Genomic DNA, 20,906 nt, shown 5'->3' on the forward strand with positions numbered 1-20,906 from the left:
ATCAGCGCCAAAGATATTCCCAATAGAATGTTGCGGATTTCCTATGGAAAATAGGTCCTAACTATAACTATCTACTGGCGACCGCCAGTAGATAATATATATATATATATATATATATATATTATCTACTGGCGGTCGCCAGTAGATAGTTATAGTTATGATCGTGTTTCCATAGGAAATCTGCAACATTCTATTTGGAATAACTTTTGCGCCGATTGATGAATCCTCGCGAAATTTTCAAAATAGGTGGGGCGCTCCGCTCCTACCGTGAAAGTCTCGGGGGGATTCGTCAAGCGGGGGCTGAGAAAAAAGGGGGGTCCCAAAACACGTTTTTCCCATGCAATTTTCCATAGGGACCTTTAGTCCAAGGTACAGCTCAAACGGCTGAACAGAATTACTTGAAATTTGGCAGAGAGGTAGTCCTTAGGTCGGGGATGTGCCTTTTGCAGGTCTGGTGTAAATCTGTTCAGTAGTTCCTGAGAAAATTGCAGTTAAAAGTACATATATATCTATAGGCGTGCACCGTGCTCGTACGGTAAGCATACCGTACGCGCACGGTGCCGTGCGCACGCAATTCTGATTGGTTGTTAGATGCCAGTAATCGGTCGAAATCAGGAAGTGTCGGACGCCATTTTCTCTCTCGTAGTCTGAGGCAGTGAAAAAAAGGTGGAAAACGTGAAAAGGGAGCAGGATGGACAGTTCCTGACCCCCTTGCCTTTGTCAGGGGGTCACTGAAGGACCCCCAAGGGTAAAAAAAAAATATTTTTTTTTTCGAAAAATCGCAGAGTGCATGCACCGTACGCGCACGGCAAGCTCCACTCATCGTGGGTGCTTGGTGCGCGCACGGTGAAAAACCTGAAAAAAATATTAATAAATACATAACTTAGCATTTAAAAAACCGTACAAATTCACTTAAAAAACCATAGGTTTCACCTCTGTTTCAAAAATAATCTTTAAGGCCCTGGACACGATAGAGTCCATATTATCATTTTGGGAGCACATTTTCATTTGCTTCTAAAACAGGATTACAGTGGAGGGTCGTTAATAGGTGGTAGTTGGTTCCGCGATTTGCGGCAGATGAAAACTAGAGCTAACCGCAGAAGTCACACTGGTATGTGGAATAACATGCACAGTTAGCATGTTATTCTCCATTCCAAGGTGGCCAACATGCAACTAGGCACACGCTGTGCACTCACCTAATTGAGAACCTAACTATTCTCAAATTAGCAGGTGTGTGCAATTTTGCCCATATTTTAGCAGGCCAACTGTGAAAAGGCCTTGAGTGGACTGTGATGGTAAAAGTGCAATTTTCAGTCACAAGCAGGTCTTTTTCTGTGTTCCTTTATAGCATCGGAGGAGGAGGAAGTCAGTTGGTTTTGGGATGTGTTTCCCACCATCATTGTGGGTGCAGGTAAGGTATTACCTCTATATTCTTTCTGCAAGTTCCCTTTATGACGTTCTTGCCAATGGCATAGGGCAACAAGTTGGTGGTTTTGTAGCATTTTAATATTAATATGGTCATCTGCATTTTGAGAGTCAAAGGCAGTTCATTTACTTTCAGGATCCTAGCCATGTTTATAAGGTGCATGGCCTAAGGAGTCAGGTAACCAGAGTGTAAGACCAGTGGGTGTAGCTGTAGGTGCCTAAAGGGGGGTTATATGTAAGGAAGACTCAGCTACTGAAGGGCTAGATGATAAAACTTTCTGCAGTCGTTGAAATGAGACAACAAGGCAAATGGTGGAACTTTGAGACAAAGACCACAGGGTGGGCAAGAGTCTGTATTTTGTGCCAAAGCTTTATCCTTAGAACAAAGCTAATGAACACTTATAGCAATAAATATTTAAACATAATTTCACTCTAACTTTCACTTTTCCAGCACAGGTTCGGCAGAGGAAGACTGCAGTGCATTGTCAGCTCTAAAGGGCAGATTTAAATGCCCCTTGCGTGACTTTTGCAGCGCCGTTGCGCCACTTTTGTGACGCAGCTGAGGCGGAAATGTTGCGCCCCTTTTACAACGTGACGCATCTAGGGAGATGCGTCACAGTGTAAAGCTCTGCGTCACATTATACCTGCGTCATGTATATTGTATGCAGGGTGGGCGTCCCACGCAAAAAGCCATGTAGAACGGACGCAGTGAAATTTACAAGATTTCACTGCGTCACTCTACACCTTCACTGCGTCAAAATCCCTACGCTTGCTCAGACCAGGCGTAAGGAATGGCGCATGGCTTTTTAAATGGGACTCACCCATCTATTGTGGCGCATTGCTGGAGTTGCTTCACTTTCATGAGCAACACCAGCAATGTGTCACTTTTGCACCAACAGATGCGTCAGAATTTCTGACGCATCTGTTAATCCTTGCGCTATGGAGCACTGTATTGTAAATACAGCGCATCCATAGTGGCGCAAGGACATTCGGCGCTGTTGCAAGGAAACTGACGCATCTATGCAGATGCGTCAGTTCCTTGTAAATCTGCCCCTATGTTTGTTGGTATCATTAGTGGAACGAATGTGAAGAGGGGCTGTAGGTCAGAGTTGAGCTAGGTTGACAAGTAGTTATATGTTTAGCCTGGAATAATGGAGAATTTGGGCACTTTGGCATAGTTCATTGTAAATGAGAGTGATGCTGAATGCTCGTGTATCATTCACCTCTGTCTCTTTTTCTGCGCAGGGATGGGTGGTGTTATTTGCCATTTCGCAATGATTGCAGCTGGTTTTCGGTCTGTTTTAAGACCTGTGGCCTTGGCAGGAACAATCATAAGGTCAACTCTCCTCATCTATGGTGAGTGCCAGCTGGATCAGTAGTCGCCATCCTGCGGAGCATGTGTAAGAGAAGCACGGGGTGAACTGGTGGAATGTCTAAGTGTATGAGGCACCCTTAGTCAGATTTGAGAGTCTTAAGGCAGCCTAATTCAAGAGGAAGTGTCTCACTACATGGAGCAAGTTGCCATTAAAGAAGGGATAGCACAGCGTTTATTTGTTTAATGATAATCTGCTGGCTGACTGGTTGTAAACCATGGTTATCACAATCTGGCATAAGGTAGGATGACCAGATTCTCAAAACAAAAAACCGGGACAGTTCAAAAACATAGAAGTAGGACTATAGTTTGCAGTAACAGTCGACATAAAAGTAGGACTATTCGACAGCTGTCATAGACATAGAAAAGGGACTAAAATGACAGCCGCCTCCACAGACACAGATGAAGAATTACAGACAAATCATATGTGTGACACAGACTTAGACGAGAGAGACGTTGAGGTTTTAGTGACCGTCACCCGGGAGACCCGCTAATTGCACGCTGTGGTATCCTTAATTGGTGACACTCATGGCACCATGTGGATTGCAAAGTATGACTCACTGCACAGCCTGGACAACACGGCCTGGAGGCGCGGATTGAGCAGCAAACCCGAATTGCCAGGGCCTGCCAGTACCTGCAGCCTGGCCAGCCTTAGCAGAGTGTGTTACAGCCCAAGTAAGTTTAACTTTTAAGCCTGGGTGCCAATGGCAGCGTGCAATCAGGCAGCTGCAGTGCCTGCGGTGTTACTCAAAATGGGGAAATGGGTTGCAAGACTGGCGCAGCGTGAAGTGTGTTTTATGTTGTTGGGGCCTCTCTGACATAGGTTCCCTGTTGGGCCGGGTCACTCACATGATGTCAGAGAGTGGCCCCGAGTCCTGATGTTCTCCTGACTTTAGTTTGCAGGGAAGGAGGGGGGCCACCACAAAGGCTGGCAATCTTTATGTTGTTTCTCTGCTGGCCTATCCAACAACAGTAGCCACCAGAGTGTTGTCAGCAGGGCCTCGCACATCCTGTTTGGGCTGGGTCCCAACTTGGAGAGAGGCCCTGGACTGAGTGATGCTCTATGCGCAGCATCATTAATTACGAGGGAGGAACCAGAGGGTCCATTATTAGTCATTAAAGGCTGAAGGTACAAGCCTCAAAAAACAAACAACCACAAAAAAAAAAACCAGCTCCTGTATTTGTACGATTTTAAGTATATTTACTTAGACATGAGTATAAATGAAAGTTGTTTAACCATTATTTCTTATGCTTTGCAGCAGCTAATGTAGGGTTTCTTTAAGTTCAAGAAAAGGTTTATTGAAAAGATTAATATGATCATAAGAACAATACTTTGTATATGCGGTTATTTGTTAATATATAGATACATAAAGGTACAATAAAGAATAATAATAATACATAATATCCGCTAAAATGGTAAAAGGATAATATATAAGATGATATGAAAACAAAGGTTCACAGAAATCTTAAATAACAATATATGTCAAAAATACACAATTAAAAATAAAATATTATAGAAGATGAAAAATCAAGCATAATTATAGACAAACAATAGGAGGTCAAGGAGGCTTGATAACTTCTTGTTGTGAGGGAGCGGGTAAAGAAGTTTTCTTCACGGTATCGTCTAGAAATAGTATGAATGGGCCCCAAAGGTGAGAACGTTTAGTAGCAAGAGAGATAGGATGAACGAGTGCTGTATGAAGGCGAGGATTGTGACATACAGCATACCACCAAGCTAGATAGGACAATTTAGAGGAATCCTTCCAGTTTTTTGATATTTGCTGAAAAGCTACAACTATTAACAAATCAATAAGTGGTAGCTGGGATTGACTCATTTTCCAATCTAATGTTAAACTTCCTAGGAAAATGTTTGTGGTGGAGAGGGAAATTGTGGTATGAAATATAGTGTTGATTTGGTGCCAGTCCTGTTTCCAAAATGTAAGAACATGTGTACATGTGAAAAGCATATGATGGAGATCGGCGTCAACCTGGGAACATGTCCAGCAAGTGTTGAGATTTGTGTTGTGTATTTTATATAAGTGTGTGGGGGTAAGAAATAATCTATTATAAATAAAGAAGAGTGTTTGTGTTGTGCTGGCGGCTCTGGATGGTTTCCTAAGTGTTGTCCAAATTCTATTCCAAAAAGAGATAGGCCAATTCATTCCCAAATCAGCTTCCCATGAGAGTTCCACTTTTGTTTTGTCTCGGATCACTGGGGGTATCATTATACGCCCAATAAATGGTGGACGCTTTGGGGTTTATGTGTAAAAGGTTATGCCATGGGAAAAGGGGGTGGGAGGGTGAGGAAGGTGAAGATTTGAGTTTAGCATAAGTATCAAGTATTGCGTTCTGCAAGGTCAAAAATTTATGTTTAATGGAAGAAGGCAAATGATAAAAGTTTGTAATTGCGTACATTGAATGGGTGTGCCCTGATCAAAAAATTGATGAACCCAGAGTAGGCTTTTGTTTCTCCAAACCTTCCAATATATAGGTTTCCTGCTGAGAATGATTTGTTTATTATGCCAAATTGTGGAGTTGAGAAAAGTGTCTAAATTATGTACCACTAAGTGAGGTGCAGTGGACAGTAGTCTAAAAGGAATGCTTGATTATGGTGGTAGAGAGCTTTTGTGGTTTGCGAGTAAAGGAAAGATATTCCTGAAATGAAAAAGGAGCTAAAAATGAGGTCTAAAGATCCACCCAAAGAGGTTTATCCTCAGATTGATTAGCAGTCCAATTCGATAGTTGTCGTAGCTGAAAGGCTTTGTGATAATTAGAAAAATGAGGGAAGTTGACACCACCTTCAGATTTTGGTCTTGTTAATTTCTGTAACGCCATTCTTGATTTTTTAGCATTCCATAGAAAAGAAGTCAGAATAGAATTAATCTTTTGAAAGAATTTAGACAGAATGGCAAGTGGAATGTTAGAAAGGGTACACAAAACTATCGGGGTCAACATCAGTTTGATTGTGTCCAGACGGCCCCACCAGGAAAGATAAAGGGGATGCTATCTTGCGACCAATGTTTTAAGTTTGGCAGAACATTTGTCTATGTTTAAAGAGATAGATGTCTTTATAGAGGGAGAAAACCAAATGCCAAGATATTTTATATGTTTAGGGTTCCAAGTAAAGTTGGAGATCCTAAAATTGTCCTTAAAGGTGTATTTGGTTATGGGTAAAATCTCACATTTTCCTCTGTTCAGTTTATAGCTAGATACCAATCCATAGGCCTCCACCTCTGCCATGAAAGCAGTGAGTGAAGATTGTGGTTGGGAAAGAAAAACTAAAATGTTGTAAGAATATGTTGCCAACTTAATTTGTTGGGGGTCTGAAACAAAGCCTGTGATTGAGTTATTCTGGCATATTCTTGAGAGAAAGGGTTCTAAGGCCAGATTGAAAAGAAAAGGGGATAAGGGGCATCCTTGGCATACTCCTCGTTTACGATTAAAGTAAGGGGAGATGAGGCCATTGGTAGATATGGCTGCCTTGGGCTTGGAGTAAAGTAGGGATATTAAAGAAATGATTTTAGGTCCAAAACCAAACCACTTGAGAGCGTGGAAGATAAAAGGCCAGTAAACCCTATCAAAAGCCATTTCTGCATCTAACGCAATTGCCGCCAAGGAGTCTGGATAATGTGATGATTTAGATAAAATGTCAAAAAATAAACGTGTATTGTCAGTGATGTTGCGACCTTTGACAAAACCCAATTGTTCTTTTCCGAGCAGCATAGGAAGATGTGGTTCTAATCTTAATGCTCGGGCTTTCGATTTTTTTTTATAATCCAAGTTAACTAAGGATATAGGTCTATAATTCTTACAGTAACGTGAATCCTTATCTGTCTTTGGTATTAGACAGATCAAGGCTACAGAAAAAGAGCCAGTGGAATTGCGAAAAGTAATAAAGGAAGAAAGAAGAGTGTGCAAGTGTGGGAGTAAAAGATGAACAAAATGTAAATAAAATTCTACTGTGAAGCCGTCTGGGCCAGGGGCCTTGTCTTTTTTAAGAGTTTTTAAAGCATTTAATAATTCTGTCTTTGTAAGTTCATCTTCCAAAGCGGATAAATCTAATTGGGGATTGATATGTTTTTGAATCGTAGAGAAATATTGGGATATGTCTGTATCTGAGGGTGTGTTTTCTGGTGTGTAAAGAGATTGGTAGAAATGTACAAATTCTTGGAGTATTTCAGTATCTTTGAATTTCGATATTTGGCTGTCATCTATAATGGAATCAATATGAAGTTTCTGTTGTTTGATCTTTAGATACTTGGCCAAAAATGTGCCTGATTTGTTTTGGCCACCATAATACTTCGCGGAGGATTTCAGTAAGTATAAGGAGGCCTGTTCGGTAGTGGATTCGTTAAAAGCGATTTTTGCATTGATGAGATCCTTAAGGGAATCCTTTGACTTGGAGGTGTGAAAGGAGTGCTCACGTTTTTTAATCTTAGCAAGAAGTGTATTATGTAATATGCGGGATACTTTACGTTTATTTGTCACGAATCTCATGATGAAGTCCTGAGCGGTGGCCTTAAAGGCGCCCCACACTGTATGAAAGGAAACATAATTCGTTAAATTAATGTGAAAAAATTCTTTAGCGAAAGAGGTAAAAGATGAATTGAAATAAGGGTCAAGGAGTAGGGAGTTATTGAAACACCATTTTTTTGGTACTGTGGATTGATTTTAAAAGTCCAATTGAATTGAAACAGGTGCAATCATTGCTTTTTGGGGCAAGATGGCGGCCGTCTCCCTGGCCGAGTAAGCCGGTACCAGCTCCCTCTCTGGATGGACCACTAGAACCACTAGAACTAACAGCGATGCAGCCTGATTTAGCCTGATTATACCCCCGAAAACCGAAGCGGGAGCCTGCGATGATTCGGTGGCTGCTGTGCAAGACTGCATTACGGCGTGTATTCTTAGGCCACGGCTTTTCGGGACACAGCTTGGCGGTGCTAGATTGAACTAACAAATCCCCTCAACGGCTCCAGCATTACAAATTGGTTACCTGTTTTGGGAGTTACAACGCCAAAATGCCGCCGAAAATCAGAAATCTTCCTAAAGTTGGAAGAGCCACAGTACCGTCAGCATCAGTGCCTCTCACAGCGAAACAAACTTCTCCGCTCTCAAAAGGCAAACGCTCGGATGGCGTGACACCCCGGACGCTGAACGCAGGCTTACCTCCGGTTCCTCCGGTTCCTGCGATGTTCAAACCACGGCAAGCCACCTCTCGTGAAACTCCGCGGAGTCCTGCTGATGCTGCGATACTATTACCAGCTGCTGTTGCGGCGAGGCAATCCGGTAATGATCAGATTGCACCAATTGTTTCTCCATCAGTGGGTGAATCCCTGTGTCCCAAGGGGGGCAGCAATAATGTGAATTCTACAGATCTTTTGCCCCAGATCAATACAGGGAATAACCCTGAGAACGTGTGCGGGGGTCTCACTGAGGAAATATGAATTTTGTGATCAGTTATGTCCCCTATCGTAGACCCCAACGGCTCCATGTACATGCTATAAGTACATGTATGTTCCCTCCTGCTCCAGTTTTGAAGACGCAAATATATGTGCGTCCACCGTCAACATGTCCTCTTTCAGATCCACCATGAATGGGTCAGATATTCCTTTCCTAAGTATGAAAGGCCACCGACTTTATGTGGTTCACTTTCCACATTTTACAGATTCAGGCGAGTAGGCCCGAATCCTGTCATCAAGCCTTTTCCTGTCTTCTCTCTCTGAAAGCTCCAGTCTGAGCCTGCATCTGTGACCATGAACTTTGTCTCACTCCCTGCGCGGCTAACGGTGCCTGATCCAGCCCGTCGCCTGCCAAAAACTGTATTTCACCTTCAAGATTATCTCCTCCGCCCCTCATCCAATGCATTCCTGTCTAGTAGTTTAGGTAAACATTCCTCCAGCTACCGTGCAAAGGGCCAGGCCTCGCTGTCCTCATGCAAGTAATTCATGCCCTGTTACCATGGAATATTCCTACCCCCTCGCATCTAGTGTAGACACTTAGACGCTTGTACACGCACTAACAGTCAGTATAGTCAGTATAGAATAAGATTCTATCCTAAGAGACCTCTCTTTTGGATAACACAGTTCTTTAAACATAGGATATTAGATATGATTTGGGATTAGGTTGACATAACCCCAGACTTTTGTCTCCACAAGTAGAGCTAAATGTCAAGTCCCTTTCTCCCTCTAGTTGCACGTCAATCACACGTCATGCGGCTGCGCACGCATCTCTGCCAAATATTTCTGCTGACATTGCCGGATTCTCTTATGGATCCACCCACTTATGACATCATGTATAAATGACGTTTTCTAGTTACGCCTATTCTAGTTACGCATGCATAGTTCATTTTGTCTTATCAGTTGATACGTCTACTGCATCTGTTTTACTGTAATGCCTTTTCTATAAAAATGATTACCTGTCAATAATATATGCCCTTCCTTCCTGAACTTTCGTGGTGATGGAATAGAACGCCAACAATTCGAATTGTATTCCTTTGTATAGGAATAAAGCCTTTTTAAACCTCTAATACCACGGATTCTGTCTCTCATTTTACTGAGTTATTCTTAATAGACTTTACCGCATAAAAAATAGTACCGGTAACGAAATATTTACCACATAAATTGGCGCCCGAATAGGGACACTTTCTCATCTCACGCGCCGGCGGTGCGTTGCAGGCCCGGTCTCCTGCCACAGCTGAACGGACAAAAACGCGTATCTGCAGGATTTCCTGTATCTCCCTCCGGCCAAGCGGGGACGACTGAGGCTGCGATCAACACCCAGACGAGGCGGTGAGAAGTGCGAAGTATCCCGACCAGAGCCTAGCTGAGAGAGCAAGATCCGAGGTATACAGAGACCCGCCAGGTTCCGAAGTTCCGAGTCCAGTCCGGTCCAGTCCAGTTTCGATTCCGTTCCGAGGCCTTCCGTTCCGAGCTACCCGGTGAGTACCATTACCGGGGAGGCATTTAACGTGCACATAGTCTGTGCCGGTCAAGACGGGTTTGGGTACACAAATCCGGTCTGCACTGTCTTAGCAGTGTATCTGTACTGTTTAGCAGTATATAAAGTATGTTTTGCATATAAATAAGTATAAATAAGTATTATCTAGTGTCAGTATAATGTCAGTAACTAGTTTTCTATTAGTTATCATTGTTCGTAAAACTGTTAAGTGTTAAATGTTTTAAATACGTTCTATATATTGTGGTGTGAATGACTGTTCATTATTGTGTTTTTCTTGTATAAAGTGTGTTCTAGTAATAAGGTCTAAAAATGCCGCTCTTCTCGAAACTAAGACAGATCAAAACTAGAAAAGGTGTACTCGAAGAAGCTGTTCCCATCCCACCTAGGGACACTCCAGGGTACTTTATGTATCATAAGCATGGCCTAGATGCCGTATTATTTCTTGATTTATTACAATGACGATGTACTTGCACACACGTTTCTGAATTTAGACCCATATGAACAGCGTTTAGCTAGTATATACATGATTCAACACCTCCTTATATTATATAAAGGCCAACACTCCGATCCAGGACCCTTACCTGACATATTGACAGAACTGCTCACGAATATATGGAGAGGGTCAGGTACTGATTTGATTAAGGAAATTCTAGAATCCCGAAACCAATATTTAAATTTCGTATGCCCAGAACACGTTCCAGTTCCCATCATGGGAAGAAAAATGTATCACATAGATAGACAGAATCCGTTACGCGAAGTACACCCAATTAGAGGTGCCGGTGATAATTTTACACGCGTGTTTGTGTACACGCCTATAACTAAACTGGAATTATTAGAAATGAAGAAAGTAGTACCCAGCCATGACAAGGACCCAGCAGGTTTCCACCGTGAGATAAAAGACATGTTACTCATGGGAGAGTATACCTACCCCGATATTATGAAAATATTAAAAGTCCTATTACCTGCCGGTGTTTATGAGAAACTCAAAGAAAAAGAATGGGAGGTGGGAGACCAAAAGATAGATTGGACAGCATTAGAAAACGAAGAAAAGGCCCGAGCTGCAGGAGCAGGGCTTGGGGAAAAGACTACAGCACTAGCAGGATTACTAATACAGGTACTGCCACGTTTATTAACTACGAAAAAGGAAGACTGGGGTGCAATCTCAGCCTGTAAACAAAAACCAGATGAAGACACTAGTGATTTCTATTCCCGATTTGAAAAATGTTTTAGTATAAATAGTGGCATAAAAGCCAGTAGTGAGTCATATCCACATCTGTTTGTGACAAAATTAGTTGAAAATTCTCTGCTACAAGTCAAGAATAGAGTATTGAAATTCGAAAGTACCTGGCAAGGTAATACCCCATCACAGATGCTACAGATGTTACAATATCACCACAATAGAATTAGAGAAGAACAAGAACACGAACAAAGACGTATGAAAGATACGAAAATGAAAATGCTTGTTGCACAATCAGTTCCAGCCGATAGTCACCAAAAGGGTGATTCCGCAAGTCCTGCGAAAGGGACATGCAACTATTGTAAACAACCAGGTCATTATATACACGATTGTCCAGTCCTGAAACATAATATTGCCACAGGTAGAACACATGAGAGACCACGTCCACCTAGACAGGATCAGAATCAACAACAGATCCCTCAGAATGCACAACCTAGGTTAGCTCCGCAACAATTAGCTCCGCAACAGGCAGCTCCACAACAGATCGTAGCACCACCACAAGCGCAGCCTGTCGCTGCAACTCAAGCAACAACACAACAGATGTATCAGTACGCACAAACAGATTATCCCGATTATCAACGATACTCATGAGATAGCCTAGAGAGGGAAGTTGGCTTACCCCTTATTGAGGTTCCTGTAGACCAAGAGGGACCTTATGTACATAGTGAACTATTAGGGGAAGACAGAAAGTTTTTACTTGATACAGGGGCAAGCAGAACAACTATAAGACGCAGTGAAGTTCCAGGGGCACCCCTCTCAGGCTCACAAAATATTTCCCTTGGATTCTCAGGAAAACCGATAATAAATGACGTAACACAACCTCTTCCACTTACAATCGGTCCATTAACACGTACTACAGATTTATTGCTTACTAAATCATGTCCAGAAAACTTGTTAGGTATAAAAACATTGAAAGCTCTAGGAGCCATAATATGTTGCTCTCCGGAAGGAGTACGACTATTTTTACGTGACTTTAAAGGTCATTACGTATCCAGAGACATGGATCACCGACTGCAGAATTTACCTACACATTTATGGGCACAAGGCCCCACTGATGTTGGTTGCATGAACATTACACCATATCGAGTTACACTGAAATCAGGAATAGTACTACCACGAATGCGACAATACAAGTTACCCCCAGATGCTGTAGTGGCTTTACTGCAAATCATTGACGAGCTCATTGCACAAGGAGTGGTTGTCGAAACTGACTCCAATGTATGTAATTCCCCGATAATTCCGACTCTTAAAAGAACGGATCCAAAAGCTCCGCCAGTATACCGATTAGTTATTGATCTGCGCGAATTAAATAAATGCATTGTACCACAATACCCTGTGGTCCCAGATATCTCCTCATTACTCACAGCTATTGATTCAGAAGCAACATTTTTCACTGTAATTGATCTCAAGAATGCTTTCTTTAGTGTCCCAATTGATCCAGAAAGTCAATATTTATTCGGTTTTAGTTTAAATGGACGAAGTTTTAAATTCACACGCTCACCTCAAGGATTTACAGAAAGCCCCAGCATCTATAGCCAAGCACTGAAACGAGAACTTGACAGTATCCACATGCCAGTTAACACTGCCTTGCTTCAATATGTCGATGATCTGCTGATCACCGCCCGAAGCGAACCTGAATGTGAAATAGCGTCACTGACGGTTTTGAAATTTCTGGCTGACAAGGGGCACAAGGTGTCCCCTTCTAAGCTGCAATTTTGTGTCCCGCGAGTTGTTTATCTTGGGCACTCGCTGTCCAAGGAGGGAAGGCAGCTTACACCCGATCGCATCCAGTTAATTGCTAACATGCCACCACCCAAGACACAAAAGGAGGTACGGGCTTTTATAGGCCTCACTTCATACTGTAGGCAGTGGATCCCTCAATATGCATTTCTAGCAAAACCACTCATCCAGTTGACAACACAGGAGGCAGCCACATCGACTGTCCTCCCTTGGACTCCAGAACATACACATGCCTTTGAAAGCTTAAAGAAAGCTTTATGCCAAGCACCTGTCCTAGCAACACCATGTTACAATAAACAGTTTACACTCTTTGTTTCAGAACGCGAAGGTACTGCTTTGTCAGTACTCACTCAGGAACAAGCAGGATCACACAAACCATGTGCTTATTTCTCTAGTACATTAGATCCAGTAGCTCAGGCACTTCCAGCGTGCCTAAAATCAGTGGCAGCAACAGCTTTAGCAATCAGACAAAGCGATGCCATAGTGTTAGGACATCAATTGACAGTACAAGTACCACACGCAGTAGAGGTTCTCTTGAACCGCACACAAACACAACACTTGACTATAGCGAGACTCACCGGTTACGAATTTACATTGTTTCAACCACACATAGAAATCAGACGCTGTAATACGTTAAATCCTGCCACACTGTTACCAGTAGGCGGAACAGATCCATTGGCACATGATTGTGTCGAAGTCATTACTATCACGACGAAACCCAGACAAGACTTGACAGACATCCCTTTGTCAGATCCAGACTTGACATTATATGTAGATGGGTCATGTATGAGAACAAGTACAGGAGAGTTAGTGGCCGCTTACGCAGTCACAACAGACACTGAAGTCATTGAAACAAATTGTATTAACACTTTGTCAGCTCAAGCAGCAGAGCTCATCGCTCTGACACAAGCCTGTATTCAAGCCACAAATAAAAAAGTCAACATATACACAGATTCACGTTATGCATTCGGAGTCGTCCATGACTTCGGCGTACTGTGGCGAGAGAGAGGTTATTTAACTTCTCACGGTGCCCACATCCAACACGGACCCCTCATTCAAGCCTTATTAGATGCGATTCATTTACCTACTGCAATATCGATTATGAAATGCAAAGCCCACACAAAAGTTACCAATATCATTTCTCAGGGTAATGACCTAGCTGACAGAACAGCTAAACAGACTGCTCAGAATCAGACTCACACAACTGACATGACAAAGACAATAGTCCTGACACCAACACATTGCATGACAGTTAAGGATCCCGCCCTTGATGTAATTGACATACAGACACATGCGACACCAGAAGAAATAAAGAAATGGACTGAATTAGGAGGGATCCAAACAGATCAAGGATGGATGACGAAGGAAAAATCTATATGGTTTCTTCCCGACTCAATGGTCCAAGTCATCATTAACACTATACATAGTCCAGCGCACCTAGGAGAAAAAGCTATGCTAGACAGCATTCAACACATTTGGTTCAACAAACACTTGCGAGCCGCAGCTAAACAAAAAGTTCGTACCTGTATGATATGTTGTCAGTTTAATCCAGGTAAAAGCATCCCCGTAGAACAGGGTGGATTCCAAACTCCCGATCATGCTTTTGAAGTCCTCCAGATGGATTATATCCAGATGGAACGATGTTGAGGATTCAAATATGTTCTCGTAGTTGTCTGTGCTCTTTCCCGTTGGACAGAAGCATACCCGGTTTCAGATTACACTGCCCCGACTACTGCCAAACAGTTAGTTCGAGAATTCTTCCCACGGTACGGTTTACCACGTGTTGTCTACTCAGATAACGGCCAGCCGTTCTCATCCGAACTAATGAAACACGTTTCCCTTCTATTAGGATACCAATGGAAATTCCACTGTGTCCGACATCCCGAGGCAGCAGGTCTCGTGGAACGCCATAATCAAACCCTGAAAATTAGATTGTCCAAAATATGTAGAGAGAAAGGAGTCGATTGGATAGTAGCCTTACCAGTTGCGCTCTTTTACATGAGAATGGTAGCACATTCTCGAACCGGGCTATCCCCGTATGAGGTGATCTTCGGTAGACCACCAAATATGTGGGGGACGCCTATACCTCGTAAAATAACTGACGTTGACTGTAATATGCTGACAGATTACCTGGCTTCCTTGATGTCTGCACTACAATCTTGTCGTTCACAGGTATCCGCAGCTTTTCCCGACAATACTGAGGTGAAGCCCCATGACGTGGTTCCTGGTGACCTGGTTTTGGTCAGGAATTTCGATCGAAAGACCCAACTGGATCCGAGGTGGAAGTCACCGAAGTTGGTTCTACTTACCACAAGGACAGCTGTGAAAATCGAGGGAAGGAAAGGGTGGTTGCACTCGAGTCATATCAAGAAATTTTATGGACTACCATCCAGCGTAGAGACTCAACCCTGTATTCCCTCACAAACAGACTCAAAGCTCCCTTTGGCTGAATTAACGAAACCAGAACTGTATAAACTAAAATTGAGGTCCAGTAAGTCAGACAATTTGATTGTTTAAGTCCTCTCCAAGGTGAATCGGTTGAATTTGTCTCTGACATGTATCCTCTGGACCGGAATAGAGAAAGAAATAATCAAATGCTGCTCAAAAAGCATGCGTATTGTAAATCATTTCGTAGTCATTGTACAGTAACATTATTAATTTTGTTTTTTCTAAGTCTTCTGATCATCATTGTCAGCATCCTATTGCACATGTATTATCCTATTCCTAAGCGTGCTTATAATATAACTGCAGAACATTCTTTTAGTGAATTACCTCCACATGAATTGTCCTATAGATTTGCGCTGCGCAATAACACTTTCATTAGTATGCTACATCATTCCCATCAAACCAGCAATGCCACAAATTGTTGGATATGTGGCCGACTCCCTCCCTATCAGAACTATAAGGGAGTTTTGCCCCTCTTTCCCTATCCGTTCACACACAATGGCTCCTGTGGAGCATGGTTTAGTTTGATTAATTCCCTAGATTCAAATTCCGCAGTTTATCAAGACAACTGGGTATGGGGAAACCTGAACTTAGTTTTGCTTAAAGTCTGCTACCCTAACAAGGAGGGACTTCCCAAAAGAACAGGAACTGATCTAGAAAATGAAGTATATGGATTAGGTAATTTTACACTTAACCTCATGATCCTGAACGTTGAATCTGAAGCTACACCAATCTTGCCCGCCATGTCCGTATTCCCAGTAAAAGGGGAACTATGTATAAGAAAGAATGGCTCCATACACATGGGCCATAGTAAATGCACCATTGTAATAAAATTCAGTGATCAAGGCAAGTCTACATTTAGAGCTTCTCGTCATTCATACTTTATATGTGGCCAGACCGCATATATACGCCTACCTTTAGATTGGGATGGTACCTGTTACATAGCATTCCTTCTACCCCCTGTTTTCCTAGCTCCTCCTGATTATCACAGAAATACCCATTTAGTACACAATAGACAGCAGAGAGATCTCCCAATTGTTGATTACACTGAAACAGCATGGGAAAAATACACAGATTTCAATAAAGGTTTCTTTCCCTATATAGGTACAGTCACTAATAGTAAGCTGATACGTAGACTAACCAGAACTCTTGAAGCAGTAGTGAACGAAACTATTTCCGCCTTAGGCAATTTAACAGAAGAGCAGTCTGCTATGCGGATTGTTGTGCTTCAAAATCGTCTTGTCCTTGACGTCATCCTGGCCGATAGGGGCGGAGCTTGTAGGGTCATCGGATCAAGTTGTTGCATTTTCATACCAGAAAATTCGCCGTCAGTATATAAAGCCATAACCCGCCTTCATAAGATCGTAAGCCAGATACACCAGAGTCCAGGCACCTGGACTTGGTCCGGTTGGTTCTGGGGCGTGTTGTCAGCCTGGGGATGGAGAATGCTCTCCTTCCTAGGTATTGGCTTTCTCATACTATTCAGTTGCTGCTTATGTCTACAATGTGGGCCAGCGATTTGTGGTCTGTGTGCCACCTCGTGTATCCCACATCCAAGTTTTCGTTCGAGATCCCGGAAGAAGAAAGAAGAACAAATGATGTTATATGAACAGATCGATGGATTGATGAAGATCGATATCTCCTAAGGGTCCGAAGGGGACAAGGAGGGAATGAGGAAATATGAATTTTGTGATCAGTTATGTCCCCTATCGTAGACCCCAACGGCTCCATGTACATGCTATAAGTACATGTATGTTCCCTCCTGCTCCAGTTTTGAAGACGCAAATATATGTGCGTCCACCGTCAACATGTCCTCTTTCAGATCCACCATGAATGGGTCAGATATTCCTTTCCTAAGTATGAAAGGCCACCGACTTTATGTGGTTCACTTTCCACATTTTACAGATTCAGGCGAGTAGGCCCGAATCCTGTCATCAAGCCTTTTCCTGTCTTCTCTCTCTGAAAGCTCCAGTCTGAGCCTGCATCTGTGACCATGAACTTTGTCTCACTCCCTGCGCGGCTAACGGTGCCTGATCCAGCCCGTCGCCTGCCAAAAACTGTATTTCACCTTCAAGATTATCTCCTCCGCCCCTCATCCAATGCATTCCTGTCTAGTAGTTTAGGTAAACATTCCTCCAGCTACCGTGCAAAGGGCCAGGCCTCGCTGTCCTCATGCAAGTAATTCATGCCCTGTTACCATGGAATATTCCTACCCCCTCGCATCTAGTGTAGACACTTAGACGCTTGTACACGCACTAACAGTCAGTATAGTCAGTATAGAATAAGATTCTATCCTAAGAGACCTCTCTTTTTGGATAACACAGTTCTTTAAACATAGGATATTAGATATGATTTGGGATTAGGTTGACATAACCCCAGACTTTTGTCTCCACAAGTAGAGCTAAATGTCAAGTCCCTTTCTCCCTCTAGTTGCACGTCAATCACACGTCATGCGGCTGCGCACGCATCTCTGCCAAATATTTCTGCTGACATTGCCGGATTCTCTTATGGATCCACCCACTTATGACATCATGTATAAATGACGTTTTCTAGTTACGCCTATTCTAGTTACGCATGCATAGTTCATTTTGTCTTATCAGTTGATACGCCTACTGCATCTGTTTTACTGTAATGCCTTTTCTATAAAAATGATTACCTGTCAATAATATATGCCCTTCCTTCCTGAACTTTCGTGGTGATGGAATAGAACGCCAACAATTCGAATTGTATTCCTTTGTATAGGAATAAAGCCTTTTTAAACCTCTAATACCACGGATTCTGTCTCTCATTTTACTGAGTTATTCTTAATAGACTTTACCGCATAAAAAATAGTACCGGTAACGAAATATTTACCACATCACAAGCGCTCAAATTTTGCCTGGTGTAAACTTGCAGCCAAGCAGCATTCTGGGAGATGCAGTCTCTATGGATCTATCTGTAACTGCACCTTTGATCATCACGCAGTCGCTCCCTATAGTCCAACAGGGTGACACTATTTCCTCCAAGCTTTCAAATAAAGAGGCTGACACAGATGGCGATAATTTTTATTCGTTGTCTGACCGCACAGGATCTTCGGTTACTGATGATGCACTGGATAAAGACTGGACTGATGATGAGGATAGTGTTTCAGGGGATTGGCGCCTCAACGAAGTTTTGAATCCTGCTGACGGAATAACGGATCTTTACACAGTACGCAAGGTGCCGCAAGAGTCAGGCAGTAATACAGGCTCCTTGACATGGGACTATTCATTTTCAGGACAGCCGAAGGACCAATCTAACGCCCAAGATTTCGCCATACAGGGCTCGGGCTCGGGCCCTAGTTCTGATAATAATCTACACCCTCCGTCTGGTGAGATGACTTTGGCAATAATTTACCAAACGATTGTGGCACATCGCGAAGAAACCAGACAAGAGAGTGCAAGGGCACAAGGGGCATGTCGCAGGGTCCAAAACTCGCTACGAAGAGTGATTAAATCGTGTGCAGATATTGCTGCTAGGGTTACCGAGGCGGAGACCCGGATCTCGTCGATCGAAGATGATCTAGTAAACCAAAAATCTAGTCTAGATGCAATTAAATCTCAGCGGGATGACATTCAGTGGAAGTTGTCGGATATCGAAAATCGTGCCCGAAGAAACAACTTAAGAGTTTTGGGGGTTCCCGAGGGTAAGGAAGGGACGGATGTCCGACAATTTGTGATCGAACTATTCACCGAGGCATTTCCTGAGGTTAAAGAGTGGGATTGGCGCATAGAGATCCAGCGCGCTCATCGTTTCCCATTTAAGCCGAAGAAGAGCGCAGGCCAAACACCAGATAGACCTCGTGCTATCCTGATATGTTTGCATAATTTTCTAGCTAGACAGCAGATTTTTGACCTGGCCAGACCGGACAAACAAAGGTCAGCGAAGGGATGTCAGTTTTTTGTACGCCCGGACTTCTGTCCAGCCACAGTAGAACGGAGGTGGCAGCTCCGCCAGCTTATTGCTCCATTTCAAGTGAAAGGAGCACAGGTCTTCTTGCTTTTTCCTGCCAAACTCAAGGTCACTTATCAAGCTCAGACAAAATATTTTGAATCAGAAGTGCTGGCTAGAACTTTCCTTGATTCAATTTAGAGTCAATTCAGTCGCGCAATAATATTCAGGTTGTAAAGCTATTAGTTTTGACATACTTGCATGTGCATGCGCGGTGGTTTGTTGGCTATGTTTGAAGGCAATGCACCATATTTTCTGGAGTGATGCAGTGATGTAGTGATGCAGTACTTAAGGTTGTCGTATTTTTTTGAACTTTTTCTGTACTGCCTCTTTAATTAATTATGCAGTAGTTGTGGTATCATTTGGGGGGGGGGGGCCTCACGGCCTATACCGGCTTCTCCATCAACCGGACTACGGTCCTGCTGCCCTGTTTGGGGGGTCCTTGTGGGTGTTGGGAGTGTGTTGGGGATAGGGGTGAGGGTTGGGGTTGGGGAGGTACTGTGGGGGGGCAAGGGGGGTGGAGGGTGTCACAGGATAAAAAAAAAAAACAAGCTTGGAAAACAAAATATCTTGGGTTTTCATTTTGTTCTCATTATGTTAAATCTTATTCTATTACAGCTATGATTTTGGGCCATATAACTGTGTGTCAAAATGGTGTTGGCTAGCATACGAATAGCATCTTGGAATATCTGTGGCCTCAACAATGGCAAGAAAAGAGCTTTATTTGCAAGCATTATTCATCAATTGCATTTAGAAGTAATATGTTTACAGGAAACTCATGTGCCCTGGAACAGTCGTGACTGCTTAAAAATTCCTGGGTTTGATTTGATTGGATGCTCTCGACAGTCCTCGACGATAAGAGGCGTGGCAATTTTATTGAAGCGTGGGGTGGGATCTTGTGTTAGAACATCACAAGATAATGGGGGTCGTTGGGTTATTGCTGAGCTGTCAATTAGTGGTATTTCATTCACTATCTGTTCAGTTTACAGTTCTAATTTTGATGACCCGGAAGTCCTAGACTATCTAAATGTTGAGTTAGCACTGTGGCCTCATCCTCTATGCCGTTGTGGTGACTTCAATATCAACCTTGCAGCTGATTTTAATATCTGTGATAGCCAGGAAAGGTATGTAGGCAAGAAACCGAGAGTGTTTAGGTCACTACAAGCATTAGCCCAAGAACATTTCTTGACTGACCTTTGGTACCATCATTTTAGAGACTTAGGGCCTCATGTAGGTAGCCAAATACCGGTCGGTAACGGCCGATTTTCGGTAAATATGCCGTTACCGACCGGTATTCAGACAAGTGAGATGTAGGAGTCCAAAAACCACTTTTCGGTAAATATGAGGCGGTAAATACCGATTCATAGTTACCGAATTCTAAAATACCGATTCATATTTACCGAATACATTATTAACGAATCGGTAAATATGAAGTGGTAAATATGAAGTGGTAAAAATTTAAAATGACATGTAGGAGCAGTCGGTAATTAAGAAATCCAGGAAAATCGGTAAATAAGAGTCGGTAATTAACACGGATGGAAAGCAGGTGGTAACCATCAACAATGCACATAAGCAATCCCAAAATGCAACAGCGTGGACAACATGGCCGCCATGTACGTCATTGCAAGGCGCCTACGTCTACAGGCAGCAGGACTGAGGGTGTGGCGACGGGAGGAACAAATCTACAGACAGCGCATTACACTATTCCAGCTGACTGATGCAGAGATACATGAGAGGTACAGGCTACACCCCGAAACCATC

At 43.0% G+C, this 20,906-nt stretch overlaps 1 long non-coding RNA gene across 1 annotated transcript in view; it reads left to right on the forward strand.

Moving 5' to 3' along the window:
* The window catches only part of LOC146857203 (uncharacterized), a 102,518-nt gene that overhangs the window by 16,062 nt on the left and 65,550 nt on the right, over positions 1–20,906 (forward strand). Inside the window, exons 3-4 of the long non-coding RNA XR_014979550.1 lie at positions 1,349–1,411; positions 2,671–2,781. This is a non-coding gene — a long non-coding RNA (uncharacterized LOC146857203). The remainder of the gene's footprint in view (positions 1–1,348; positions 1,412–2,670; positions 2,782–20,906) is intronic.

The sequence above is a fragment of the Triturus cristatus genome, chromosome 3_2 (assembly GCF_964204655.1).
Source record: "Triturus cristatus chromosome 3_2, aTriCri1.1, whole genome shotgun sequence".
NCBI classification, from domain to species: domain Eukaryota; kingdom Metazoa; phylum Chordata; class Amphibia; order Caudata; family Salamandridae; genus Triturus; species Triturus cristatus.